The sequence below is a fragment of the Danio rerio genome, chromosome 1 (genome assembly GCF_049306965.1).
Source record: "Danio rerio strain Tuebingen ecotype United States chromosome 1, GRCz12tu, whole genome shotgun sequence".
Classification (NCBI taxonomy): Eukaryota; Metazoa; Chordata; class Actinopteri; order Cypriniformes; family Danionidae; genus Danio; species Danio rerio.
In genome coordinates, this window is record NC_133176.1 from 46889835 (window position 1) to 46904305 (window position 14471).

The following is a 14471-nucleotide window of genomic DNA, read 5'->3' on the forward strand; positions in this document are numbered from 1 at the left end:
GTGGCCAATAATAATAATAATTTTTTAAAAACCATTTTAAAGTCAAAATGATTAGCCTCTTAATGCTTCCTTTTATTTCGATAGTCTACAGAACAAACCGTCAATATACAATAACTTGCCTAATTACCCTAACCTGCCTAGTTAACCTAATTAACCTAGTTAAGCCTTTAATATGTCACTTTAAGCTGTATAGAAGTGTCTTGAAAAATATCTGGTAAAATATTATTTACTATCATCATGGCAAAGATAAAATAAATCGATTATTAGAGATGAGTTATTAAAACTATTATGTTTAGAAATTTTGTTGAAAAAAATCTGCTCTCCATTAAATAGAACTGTGTGTGTGTGTGTGTGTGTGTGTGTGTGTGTGTGTGTGTGTGTGTGTGTTTCACACTTGCATTTGGGGATCCTCTGTCATTCCTCCTTGCAGATCCTTTCCAGTTCTGTCAGGTTAGACGGTAATTGTTGGTGGACAGCCATTTTTAGGGCTCTCCAGAGATGCTCAATTGGGTGTAATTCAGGGCTCTGGCTGGGCCATTTAAGAACAGTCATGGAGTTGTTGTGAAGCCACTTCTTCGTTATTTTAACTGCATGCTCAGGGTCTTTGTCTTGTTGGTGGGTAATCCTTTGGCCCAGTTTGAGGTCCAGGGCACTCTGGAGTAGGTTTTTGACCAGGATATTCCTGTACTTGGCTGCATTCATCTTTTCCTCGATTGTAACCATTGGTCTTGTCCCTGCAGCAAAAAAACACCCTCACATGATCTTTACTGTTGGGACTGTTGTGCAGCAGATAATCAATTAACTATAATAAATAATCTAATGCGTGTTTTGAGCTGAAACTTTACAGACACATTCTGTAGACACAAAAGACTCATCTTAAATCTTGAAAAGGGGTAAAATAGGTGCCCTTTAACTAACAAACACGACCTTGTTGTAAAGTTAAAAATGATATTATAGGAAATACAGTAAAAATGCCCTTGTTCTTTTAAACATCACATACAGTATGAGAATATTTGAAAAATGATTCAAATTTCAACGGGCGGCTAAATTAGTTTGCATTCAACTATATATTTGTAAAACTTCTGAAAACTTCATTATGCACTTTTTAACGGTATGAGTAATATACAGTAACTCATTCTTTTATACAGTTTTAAAAAATCATATCAATAATTCTTTATTTTTAAGCTCTTTTTATAAGCTCCATTTATTTAAGCATCTTATTTGGTAACACTTTACAATAAGGTTCATTAGTTAATGCATTTACTAACATGAACTAATCATGAACAACACATGTACAGCATTTATAAATCATAATTGAACATTTACTAATGCATGATTAACATTTAAGTCCATGCTTGTTAACATTAGTTAATGCACCATGAGTTAACATGAACTAACAATGAATTACTTTATTTTCATTAACTAACATTGACTAACATGAACAAATACAGTAGTAAATGTATTGTTCATTGTTTGTTCATGTTAGTAAATGCATTAATTAACATTAACTATGTGAACCTTATTGTAAAGTGTGACCTCTTATTTTAAAATATATACAAACAGAAACACTGAAACAAGAACCCATCATTACTGAATGAACACTTTATAAAGGACTTAAAGAAGAGGTAGTGGGAAAACCGAGCTTGTGTTGTGTCTAATGCATGGCCTTCAGCAATCTGCATACATGTACCAAAACAAATCCTTCGGAATATATTAGTGAACCCATCCAGTGGACCTGTATGCGTGCACAAATTTGGCTTGCTGGAGTGTCTCCGGGGGTCTGCCTTTTGTTAAAGAACAGTTTTGGTTGATTGATTATGAACAACTTGTAAGCGCATTGGTGGCTCCGAGTTACAGAACTATTAGGTCTCTGTTTCTAAATGCAGCTTTGTGATACAGTGCTGCTGATTTCCCTGTAGAGCGGAGAGGTGGTCTTGTTTAAGGAAATGTGTGGGATTTATTGATGCTCTGAATGTATAGAGCAGTGGCAGCTGTACATATGCTCAATAGGTGACTCACTGAATTAATGTTAGAGGGTCGAGTAAGCGCTGGGAATTGAGCTTAACTACTCATTTAGCTCATATTTAAGCAGAGCAACTCTGCATTAGACCAGTGGTTCCCTACCTTTTTTTTGCCTGAGACCCCTTTTTTCCCTGGAAAATATTGTAAGGCCCCCCTCCACCTTTAATGATATAATCGCTCATATTCACCTTATTCTTAGCCAACGAGTGGGCGCTGCCATTTGAATCTTTTTGACACGAAACTTCCTGTCTCATTCAATTCCATAAATTTTTAGACATTAAAAACTGCTTGTTTCGCTGTTTGATGTTGCAAACTGATATTTTCTTATTATAATATTCTACTTGGTCTGTATAGTCATGCAAACATTTGTTTTTGGGGCAAGTAGTTTGACCGTTTTCTGCTGTTTATTATTCCTCATTTTTCCCATAGGCGACAGAATCGGAAGTTCTAAAACATTTGTGAAAAAGGCGCACTTGCGCATTTTAGAATAAGGTCAATAAGTTTGCAGTAATGATGACAAAAAATGTTGTTTTCTAACAAACAGTATGTTTATTACTATATCTAGACATGTTTATGCACAAATAATAGCCTAATGTTTCCCAGAGATGGGTTGCCACTGGAAGGACAACCGCTGCGTAAAACATGTGCTGAATACGTTGGCGGTTCATTCCACTGTGGCAACCCCGGATTAATAAAGAGACTAAGCCAAAAACAAAATGAATGAATGAATGAATGAATAACCTAAAGTAAAATATATAAGCAAAACATCAGTAGGCCATTTGTAACTGAAAAATGTAAACCTTTGGCCTTCAAACTGACCCTATTTGAAATTTTAATAACAAAAATATCAGTATTTACACTGGTGTATAAGGGGAAAAACAATATAGGCTATTACAATTTAATACTTTTATGTTATTTGTTATGCTCTATTAATTAGTGTAAGGATTGATGCGTTACGACTCAGTGAGATTCTTGTCTTTTTTTGTGGAGGACGGATTACACATTTGTCCATTTTTGGTCAGCTAGGGCAGTGGTCCTCAACCTTGGTCAAGGCTTGACAATTTTACAGCAGGGGGTTGGAGGTGTTTCGTAGGTTGCTATGCGACCATCAACCGTTTTCTCAGAGGATGACAAGCTGACAAAACCTTGCTGTCACTCTCTGATACACGTTTTATTTATGGAGAAAAGTACAAAGGACTGCAGGGTTTGTGTGTTCTGTGTTTGTTTGAGAAAATAAGTCTTTCCGAAATGTGAATATTCCATATATGTAACAAGCTGAAACCTATGGGTCAATTCTTGTCACGTGACTCGTGGTGCAATAGCAGCCTGGAGTTTATTGGCGTGAGCGCATCACGCCAAGCACCTCCATTGGACACAACAAACCAGCGCAAACTCTAGAAATATGCGATATGCAAACGGCCCCTAAAAGGCCTCCGTCATTTGCAATCTCCATCATACTGTGGTCTGCTGGAACTAAGATTGAACTGTTTTGCCATAATGACTAGTGTTACATTTGGAGGACAAAGGGGAAAGCTTACAAGCCTAGGAACACCATCCCAACTGTGAAGTATGGGAGCAGCAGCATCATGTTGTGGGGCTGTTTTGCTGCAGGAGCGACAAGTCCACTTCACAGCATAGATGGCATCATGAAGAAAGACTATTATGTAAAAATACTTAAGCAACATCTCAAGACATCATCCAGGAAATTAAAACTTGGCCACAAATGGGTCTTCCAAACAGACTATGACTCTAAGCATACAGCCAAATTAGTTAAAATGTGCTTTAAGGACAACAGAGTGAATGTTTTGGAGTGGCCATCACACAGCCCTGAACTCAATCCTATAGACAATTTGTGGGCAGAGTTGAAAAAGCTTGTGCGAGCAAGACAAATCTGACTTAGTTTCACCAGTTCTGTCAGGAGGAATGGGCCAAAATTCCTTCTAACTATTGTGAGAAGCTGCTGGAAGGATACCCAAAACATTTGACCAAAGTTATACAGTTTAAAAACAAAGCTAAAAAAAAACAAGGAAATGTATGTAAACTTTTGAATGTCTAGAAATTAATAAAACGTTTGCAAAAAAATTCTCTCATTATTCTGGCATTTATTAAATTTATATAATTTAGGTAATCTTAACGGAACTAAAATAGTTTACGTTTAGTATGATTTACCATCAAACATTTTTTTTTTAATGGTTATGTTCCTTTTTGTAGAGTGTAAAGTTCTGGTTTCAACTGTATCATTCAGTCTTGATATATCCTTCTGTCCATCTATCTAATTATCTCCCACCTCATCGGTCTGTTCATCCAACTATGCATCAGTCATCAATCAACCATTCAACCCATCCATCTTTCCACCTATATGCATCCGTCTGTCCGTACATTTATTTTAAAAAACATTATTCTCCTAAATATATTTTTAACTCCAAAAATTACTTTATGTGTGATTTTTTTCCCCGGTTCACTTAAGATGGTCAGCAAAACATTATAGACTATTAAAGAATATTGCTCGTCTCCTATAAAAAGCATTGAGGCAGCGCTCAGTTCAAACGGTCTCCGGATAATGACCCAGGTACGACAGACCCTCCTTACAACTGCGCTATTTGAGCATATCCTGTCCGGACTACACAAAAACAATGATCCGTCAGAATAATTCATCTAACGCAACAAATCACTCTACCTGCAGCCACAGGATTCACAAACAATTACGAGTAGTTTATATGAGCTGTTATATGAGCGAGACATTGATTTGTCTGGAAGCGGGGGATTGATTGTGGCGTTACGTACAGACTGAGGTAATGGTTTGACTACTGGAGGACAGAAAGAGGGGGGATAGAGGCCAACAAAAGATATAATGTACCTGCAGTCTGGCTACCCTGGAGTGCTGAATTTATTTGACAATGTGAGTTCCATTTAAAAACATCAAGCATGTTAACTTTCTTTATAGACGCCTTGAAATACAACAGGTAGTGTATTTAACCAGCTGGGCATTTGTGGGGTTTCAAGAATGAAAAATATATATGAGGCCTGAGGCCATGTTGGGTATATGGAAGATACTTTTGAGGGGGATATAAAATATAATTGAATATAAAGGGATATTTACATTATAATTCAAAAGTTATAATCATTTGTATATACATTTTTTTGACAGTAAAACATTTTGTGAAAAGTCTACTGATACCAATCCTAATCAGTATAAAAAATAAATTGTAGAAATAATAATACTGGCTAATATTCTGTGCATAGCCAGATTTATATATCTTTTTTTTTTTATCTTTTAAATGAATGAATGAAGATAATAATAATAATAATAATAATAATAATAATAATAATAATAATAATAATAAATCTGGTGAAATCATATTCAAAATAAATCAATTAAATATTTACTTAGGATATAATAATAATATGTATCAGAATGCTAATAATAATAATAATAATAATAATAATGATAATAATAATAATAATAATTATTATTATTATTATTATTATTATTATTATTATTATTATTATTTGGCAATAATAACAATAATAATAATTCTGGCTAAATATTATTAAAAATAATTCAATTAAATATTTACTTATAAAATATCATTATTATTATTATTATTATTAATAGTAATAATAACAATAGTAACAACAACAACAACAACAGCAACAATGATGATGATGATAATAGTAACTTTGGTTAAATAATATTCAAAATAAATCAATTAAATATTTACATAGAATACAACAACAACCACAACAACAACAACAACAATAATAATAAAAATAATAATTCTGGTTAAATAATATTTAAAATAAATCAAATAAATAATTACTTAAAAAATACTATTAATAATAATAATAATAATAATAATAATAATAATAATTGTTAAATATCAAAATTAATCAATTAAATGTTTACTTGGAAAATATTATTATTATTATTATTATTATTATTAATAATAATAATAATAATAATAGTAATAATTGTACATTATATTAAAAATAAATCAATTAAATATTTACTTAGACTATAACATCAATAACACTAATAAGAATGATGATGATGATGATGGTGGTGATAATAATTCTGGCTAAATAATATTCCAAATAAATCAATTAAATATTTAATTAGAATAGAATAATCATAATACATTATTAAATAAACTTATATTACAAAAATAATTTTTTTTTCCAATAATAATATTAGTTCAGTTTAATTAAATTTAAATTAAAAACGACATTGATAGTGATCACCATCATCATCGTTATCTTTAGCCAGATAAATTATTTAGCTACATTCGATTCTAAGTATTAAAAAAAAAAATTTATTTAACAATTTATTTAACAATGCATACGATACATTAGATTTTTTAGCCTAATTTATAAAATCCCAGCTAAATTATATTTTGATAAATAAGTATAGCAGTCTATGTGAACAGTTTAAAATAAGTATTGGTTTATCTTCAGACACGCATGCCACCTGTACATGAAAGCAACATTTTAATAGGAACCTGAAAGTGAAAACCCACATGCCTTAAATAAGCGTCAGTGACTGATGCTCGCGCTGCGTCGTGACAGGCGAGGCGTCGTGTTTAAGAGAGTTCACCGGGTAAAGCGACAACCCAAACCTCAGCTAAAACTTGACGTGCATGGAAAAAGCGAGTTATTTTCGGTCGTATTATCACTTGTCACAGTTCCAGTGCGCAGCTCTTCATAGCTAAATCGAAGGCACTGAGGTATGAATGAAAAAGCGCAGCCCTGCTTCATTAGCAATGCGCAAAGATAACGAGCGCCACGACGGTGCTTGGCCACTGTAACGCTCCGGCAGAGGAGATACCCTAAGCCCCCAAACAAATAAAGCCTTAAATTCGACCTCCAATCTGTATTATGCTAATTTCTCTAATGCAGATTGGAACGTAATTGCTAACAATATGTACACAGCATAATCTTTCTCCTAGCCCAGCAGTGACGAAATGGAGATAAGCCAACAAAGATGTCTGCTGAAAGAGGACATTTATAGACTCCATTTGACAAAATGTTGCCATATACAGCATCGTAACGAAATAGTTTTTCGAAATATGACTTTTCTATTGTCATTTACTCACCCATACTCACCAGTCGTTTTCAATTCTTGTGGAACACAAAAATACATTTAGCCTAGCTAGTCACGCAGTTTCATGAAATTATAGTTAGCCTAATGGAGTCCGAGCACCATAAACAGTGGCGTAGCGCAAAATGCGGAGGCCCCCCTGCAGGGATCACCGACGGGGCCCCCAGTTGAAGGCGGGGGGGGTGGGGGGGTATACACATATACACATATGTCTATGATCGGGAGTTTTCCTGGATGTTAGTATGCATTTTTTTTAATGATGAAAATTTTTATTTGACATCACTTTTCTACATTGATGGATCACTTATCGCACGGGCATTCCTGACAAAAAGCTTGTGTTTGTGTGTATGGAAATGTACTATTCACCCTCCCTGTTAAATTTGATCTAATCGTGTGCTGAAATACAGCTCCTCTCCTGCTTTCACTGCTCATACTGACGGAGGGAGCGATTTGTTTGTGAATGAATCTCCGTTATGAACGACTCTTTCACTAACGTTAGCCGACAATAATAAGTTTCTGGCAGTGCAGCATCTCGTTGTCATATTTCTTTTGCATTGTTTGCTGATTTATTCAACAAACCTAGCATAAACCGAGTGTTTAGTGCGAGTTAGTGCTACTTTGCCTTATGGTGAATGCAGTAGTGACTATAGCTATTATTATCAATAACATTACCTGTTTAGCACAAATTTCAAAACATACAAAAACGTAAAAAACTTAATCCTATGAAATGTTCTGCCTTTGTGCTTTGTTTTCTTTGTTTTCTCGTTACTACACTCGTAGACAGTGCTTAAGTCGAGCATCTTCACGTAATAACACTGTCTTGACCAGTGCGGTTGAATGACATTTGTCCTGGGAGCACTGTACCAATGTGGCGGCGCTATTGACGCATACTCAGGGTCCCTATGCGATATCTAGTGTATATATCTATGTCACAAATTGAGGAGCGGGGAAAGGAGGCGGAGTGGCGTGACAACGCGGGGAATCCTTCACAAACTGAGGAGCGATCACAAACCGAAAGTGGCGAGAGCGTCAAAGTAGCCAGAAGTCATTCATTTTTTAACGAGAACCGGCGGCGAGAAACAGCGGCGCGTCTTCATTGGCTATGACGCGGTTCGGCGGCAAGCAATCAGAATGAAGTAGTCCACCGCTTAAGAGGAGTTCAGAGAACACAGACCTGTAAACTTTGGTTTCGACCACAGTTGTTCCCAAGAGTTTGATTATTGCGGTTCCTGGATTTTCAATTATTAAAAATCGCGACGACGTGGGGCCCCCTAATCACGCGGGGCCCCCCCGCGGTGCGTGCCCTGCGGGCCCGTCCGCTACGCCACTGACCATAAAAGCACATAATAGTTTCCTTTGATAAGCAGACCTACATTTGAATGATTATTTGGTGTTTTAAAGCATTTTCTCCTCGTATATTCATTATTGAATTGAGAACTAAATGTGCCTGGCTTGTAAACAAACCATTCAGACTGGTTCAGACGCTAAAAAATAAACGTTAAATTGTTTGTATTTTTAATAAATTTATAATTAAAAAAATTAATAAGTTAAATTTTTTTGAATTTTCCAGTTTTTTTTATTATACAGTGAAATACCTGTTGTTTTACAGATATATTCTGTAATTAAAAATTCTAACTTTAAATTTATAGTTAATGCTTGTATTTTGGTATTACATTATTTTTGTTTTTACATCTTTGAACGGTGCACAAATAGAAAGAGTTAGCTCTAATAAATATCTAGGTATTTGGATTGACGAGAGATTATAGCATTTGATATACACATTGAAAAGTTATTGAAAAAGCTTAGGCCGAAATTAGGTTTCCTAAACCAGACAAAAAACAGTTTTCCTTATAAAGCCCGTAAGAAATTAGTAGAGAGTACATTTTTGTCTATTACTGATTATGGTGATCATCTACAGTTGAAGTCAGAATTATTAGCCCCCTTTGAATTATTTTCCTTTTTTAAATATAAAATAGCAAGGAAATTTTCACAGTATGTCTGATAATATTTTTTCTTCTTGAGAAAGTCTTATTTGTTTTATTTCGGCTATAATAAAAACCGTTTTTAATTTAAAATTATTCGCCTCTTTAAGGTATTTTTTCCAGATAGTCTACAGAACAAACCATCATTATACAATAACTTGCCTAATTACCCTAACCTGCCTATTTAACCTAATTAACCTAGTTACGGCTTTAAATGTCACTTTAAGCTATATAGAAGTGTCTTGAAAAATATCTAGTCAAATATTATTTACTGTCATTATGGCTAAGATAAAATAAATCAGTTAGAAATGAGTTATTAAAACTGTCATGTTTAGAAATGTGTTAAAAAAGTCTTTCTGTTTAACAGAAATTGGGAAAAAATTAATAGGGGGGCTAATAATTCAGGGGGGCTAATAATTCTGACTTCAACTGTATATATGCATGCAGGCGCTACTTAGGTTACTAGATTGTTTATCATGCAGCAATACGCTGTCACAGGTGCAGACTCAGCGGGGCATCACTGCATTTTGTATGATTCCTTTTTGGTTACCTTTATATCAAAGGAGAAATTTAAATTTGTACTTATTTACTTTAAAGGCGCTCTTAGGTAAAGTACCATTCTATCCTATGTTAACATTTCACATAAATAATTACCACAATAGATCTGGTTCCTGTATTCATACACTTCTGACTCTGAGGACTTTTGAACATTTTCTGTACAACATCTTATACTTGTAGTTGTATTTTTATGATCTGACCTTTTTAGAAATGGTAATTTTGTGGTGTCATTTTTTATGATTTTTAGAAGAGACAGTATTGTCTCAAATTTTAAAAGAAGTCAAGTTGTTTTTTGGTGAAGATAATCAATTTAAAATAATTTTATATTACATATATTTTTATTAGTATATGTAATTTAGTATATATTTTTTATTTTCTCATGAGTTTAGTTTTTGTAATAAATTATGATAAATTGCTCTTAATAGCTGTTTTTCCCACTCTAAAATCTCTTTATGGAAAAACGAGTTATTGATAAAAATTAATCAGTGGCTAACAATGTTGCTATGCTAACTGCTACGGTCACCAGCAACCTAGTGGCTGCGGATCGCTAGAGAACTACACACATGGTACGTTAATGAACTACAAATCCCAGCATGCACATCGCACACACCAGTCCCTGATTCTCACTGATTACACTGCAAAAACAAATGCTTTTCTTACTTACATTTTTTGTGTTGTTTCTAGTCCAAATTTCCAAAAATTCACTAATCAAGAAGAATTCAAGCTGTTTCCTTTTGTCCTTAACTTCTAGACAAAGTTTTTTCTTTAAAACAAGCAAAATAATCTTATGTCAAAAGAAAAAACAAGATAATTTAGCTTGTTTAAAGGTGAAACTCACTTTTACTTAAATTACACATATCTATGGACCAACTATAATTCATAAATCCATAGAAACTGACAACTGTCAAGTGGTCTTACAATGATGGGTAATGAAACCTGACTAGACCCTTTCAGCGTCTCTCTTATTCTCAAAGCACTTTATATTAAGCTCCCACGAGGCCTAGTCTCTCCTTGTTTGAGAAGATATTGTGATGAACGGTTATGGAAATGGTGATGATGATGCATGACAATGGAGATAATGGATCTTTATGATAATACGACGGACCCGTGTCCATGTTAAGTAACAAGTAACTTCCATTGTTCTTGCTTTATTGTGTTTTTAAACATTTTTTTTCTGTTTCAGACCAACTGCCACTGATAAACATCTCCTTGTAAAAAATGCAGGGTTCCACACAAATTCATCATGTTGTCTCAACACAAATCGATTAGTTTAACTTAATATTTTTTTTTACAAATGTATTAACCATAAAAACAATTAAGTTGTCCCCCCAAAAACTTAAGAATTGTGTTGGTTCAAAATGTTAAATGAGTAGTTTGAACAAGCAGCGAAAGTCAGTTTTTGAGTTCTCCTAACAAAATGTATCCAGGAATGTGATGGCGCTGTTGTCTTTATTTTTATTTTTTTAAGGAAGCGTGCATGTTAAAATGATGCCATCATTAATATCTGCATTGCTCTAATGAAAGTTTCAGCAATAAAAATTGAACATCCATGCTGATGAAGTTCTCACAAAATAGTGTGAGAAACAAGACTGAGAGAAGTACAGCTTGTTCAGTGAGTTGTACTTCTGTTCAGCTTGATGTCGATCATTCATCTGATGCAATCTTTAAAATGTATTTAAGTATTTTCAGAGAACCAAAACTTTGGAAAGATGGGCTGTGAAAAATATATGTGATACTAGTTTTCGTTCTGATCAACTTTGTGTTTTTAAAAATAATTTTATTTTTTTTTACCTTTTTTGTTTGTTTGGCGGCTGCAGCTGTTTTATTAAGTCTATATATTTGGTGTAAAGGATTACAATTTATGCACTAACACAGGAAAATAATTAATAATAATTTACAAGTATGAAATAAGACATTAATGCATTGAACTAATATTACATACAGTAATGTATTGAAGTACTATTATTATCCACTTTTAAAAATTTTTGATGCATTTTTTGTCATAGACTGAGTGAGGTGTCAAATCATCTGGCCTGTTGAGGAGAGGTGTGCTATGAGGCTGTAGGTAAACTGCCTCCACGAGAGGCAAGTAACCCCCAAAATCCCCACAGACTTAACATTGGCACAAAATGGCTGACAACAATATCTAGATTAGAGACTCACAGAAGCTTTAGGGTGGGCTCATTTTACTCAGCCTATCAAGTCGGTATTAAGTGGTGACAAAACTAATTCGTAAACACTCCCTAGCAACCACTTATAGCACCCCAGCAACCATATAACAACATTAACAAGCTTTATGTCAGCACATGAGTACCAAGGAAAGACATGGTTTGGATTATTTTCTATTAGGCTGATTCAATCTAATTTGTTTTCACCTTTTCACCTATTCAACTGCAATCCCCACTCACATTTTCTTTAGGAAATGTACAATTCAGAAAAAAAAATGTTAGAAAAACACCCAAATTTTCCTTTTGATGCTTATTCAAACTACCAGTTTAAAATGAAACAACACAATTCTTATGCTGTGTTCACACCAGATGTGGCACGTGTGAATAAATTGCGATATTCCTGTGTAAATAGATGCGTGAACTTTTTGAGTTTACTCTCTTCATTTGCGTGTCAAATTCACTGAACAATAGATCTCACGAGGAAACGAAAGTATTTTACGTTTTGTCAGTTAAGTGGCTAACTCGTACAAATTCATACTCAGAGTTGAGTCGTACGAAAATGTACAATTTTAAAAAGAAGGTGTGGCACCCAACCTCACCCCTAACCCCAACCGTCATTGGGTGATGAGAAAATTGTAGTAAATTGTACGAATTAGATCCTACAAATTCATATAAATAAGCCACTAAATTAAAAAGTTACAAATTGGCATGAGATTGCCTTGGTTGTCCAGTGTCAGTAGTAGGATTTTCCAGTGTCGGTAGTAGGACACCAAAAACAGGCACTAGTCATAATCACTTCCCAACAAGAGCTCATGATTGGATAATGAGGTGCGAATGTTGAATGAGGTTTAGATGTTCCAGCTCGATATGTGCGTTAAGCACTTCAAACAAGCAAAACGCTCAACTAACGTAGCTTCTTTCACGTGAATCACATCACGCCTCATTTGTACGAAATGCGCTGCAGAATGTCTTTTCGCTTCTTTGCATTGATTTACCATGTAAATCATTCGCGCTTGTCGCCTCTTCCACGTCTGGTGTGAACGCAACCTTAAAGATTTTTTTTTTTTTTTTACAACTTGACTGTTTTATGTTCATCCACTTACATTTGTAAAAACTATTAGGCTAACCTAATCAATGTGTGTAGCGACAACATGAAGAAATTGTGTGGAACTCAGAATTTCTTAATGTGCCCTCAAAAAAACCTTTTACTGATTGTTCAAATTACTTAAGCCTGGTTTATTCTTCTGCGTCAAGTGATCGGCGTGACCCACAGTGCATGCAAAGCGCATAGCTGTGCATTCATACTGTACTTCTGCGCGCTGTTTCTGTTGCTCTGCAATAACACTTCCCAAACGCTAGTTGGCAGTAGATGTCTATGTTTCTCTCTGTCGAGTTTCTTCACTGGTGTTGTTATTTCTGAACGCTTCCTTAAAGTACAAGTGATTCAAACTCGCTTATTTCGAGGCGGGAACCGGCGGACGTGCAACAACTTTAATCATAAGGTAAACACAAAACAAGTCTCCATCCGGAGCTCCTTGTAAACAGTCGACACTTGAAACAGGTGCTCCAACGAACTCGCGCGGCTTTCAGTCCCGCCCACACTCGTCAATGATTTCGGGCCACCAATCACAGAGCTTTTGCAATGGATCGATGCAATGTATAGTTGTATTTTTCTGACACCATGTCAGCGACCCCGATGGCCACGGCAAGGGCTATGCATCCACGTGCCGTAGCATACGCGTGCTCTAGACACAAAAGTATAAATCAGCCTTTATTCAAAATGAGCTGAAACAACACAATTATTAAGGCTTTTTTGGGACAACTTAATTGTTTTATGTTCAGTCCACTTCAATTTGTAAAAACTATTAGGTTGGCTTGGTCGATTTGAGTTGGGACAACATGAATTGTGTTTCTTAAAGCGCATTCAACAGTTGCACTATTAAACTTAGTCAAAACATAAAAACACTGGAATAAAATATCAAACCGATTAAATTACCAAATGATTTCCCTCAGTGACATATATGAGGAAAAAGCCTGCTGTTTAAAGATGTTGTCGTAAGTGAATCTGTGATGACATAATGGTCAATTTATTAATAGAAAGAGCAAATGATTTAGGCTAGACATTTGGTAAATGCACATTGGGTTACAATTTATGCACTATTAAATATCTGACTGCTGCATCAATAAAGCTGACAGCAGAAATATAGCACGAAGTATAAAAACAAATAGCAGACTGTAAATATCAGGGATAAAAAAGTATCAGGCTGATTAAATGGCTTGAATGGTTTACCTCGCAAATATATAATGTTGACGTAAGGGTTTCAAGTCAAAGGTGTAAGAGGCTTTACATTTAGTTTGTGTGTAAATTAGAATCTATCCGGTTTTGTTGCATTTCGAAGTAATATAAATGATGACTGCAGTACATTTTTCAGGCAGAGTTTTATACTAATGTCTACAGAGGACACCCAATAAAATGTCATTCAGTCTAACAATGGATTATATGTAAAATCTTGTCTGAAATATTAATATCAATTGACCAAAAATGATATTAATGGTCATTTTATTATAATAATTTTTTAAACAGCTGACCACTATTCTTCAAAGTTTTACACTTTTTTCAGCACAATGCTTTTAAATATTTAA

The 14471-nt window shown here is 34.6% G+C and overlaps 1 long non-coding RNA gene across 3 annotated transcripts in view; it reads right to left on the bottom strand.

Annotated features, from left to right (window-relative positions):
- The window catches only part of LOC141386142 (uncharacterized), a 278344-nt gene that overhangs the window by 262950 nt on the left and 923 nt on the right, over nt 1–14471 (bottom strand). Inside the window, exons 1-2 of one of the 3 annotated variants that reach the window (XR_012407444.1) lie at nt 7126–7261; nt 399–734 (exon numbers count right to left, since the gene is read on the bottom strand). This is a non-coding gene — a long non-coding RNA (uncharacterized lncRNA). Of the gene's footprint in view, nt 1–398; nt 735–7115; nt 7262–14471 lie in introns of those variants that run through there. The other 2 variants (XR_012407443.1, XR_012407442.1) reach the window with 2 other exon arrangements.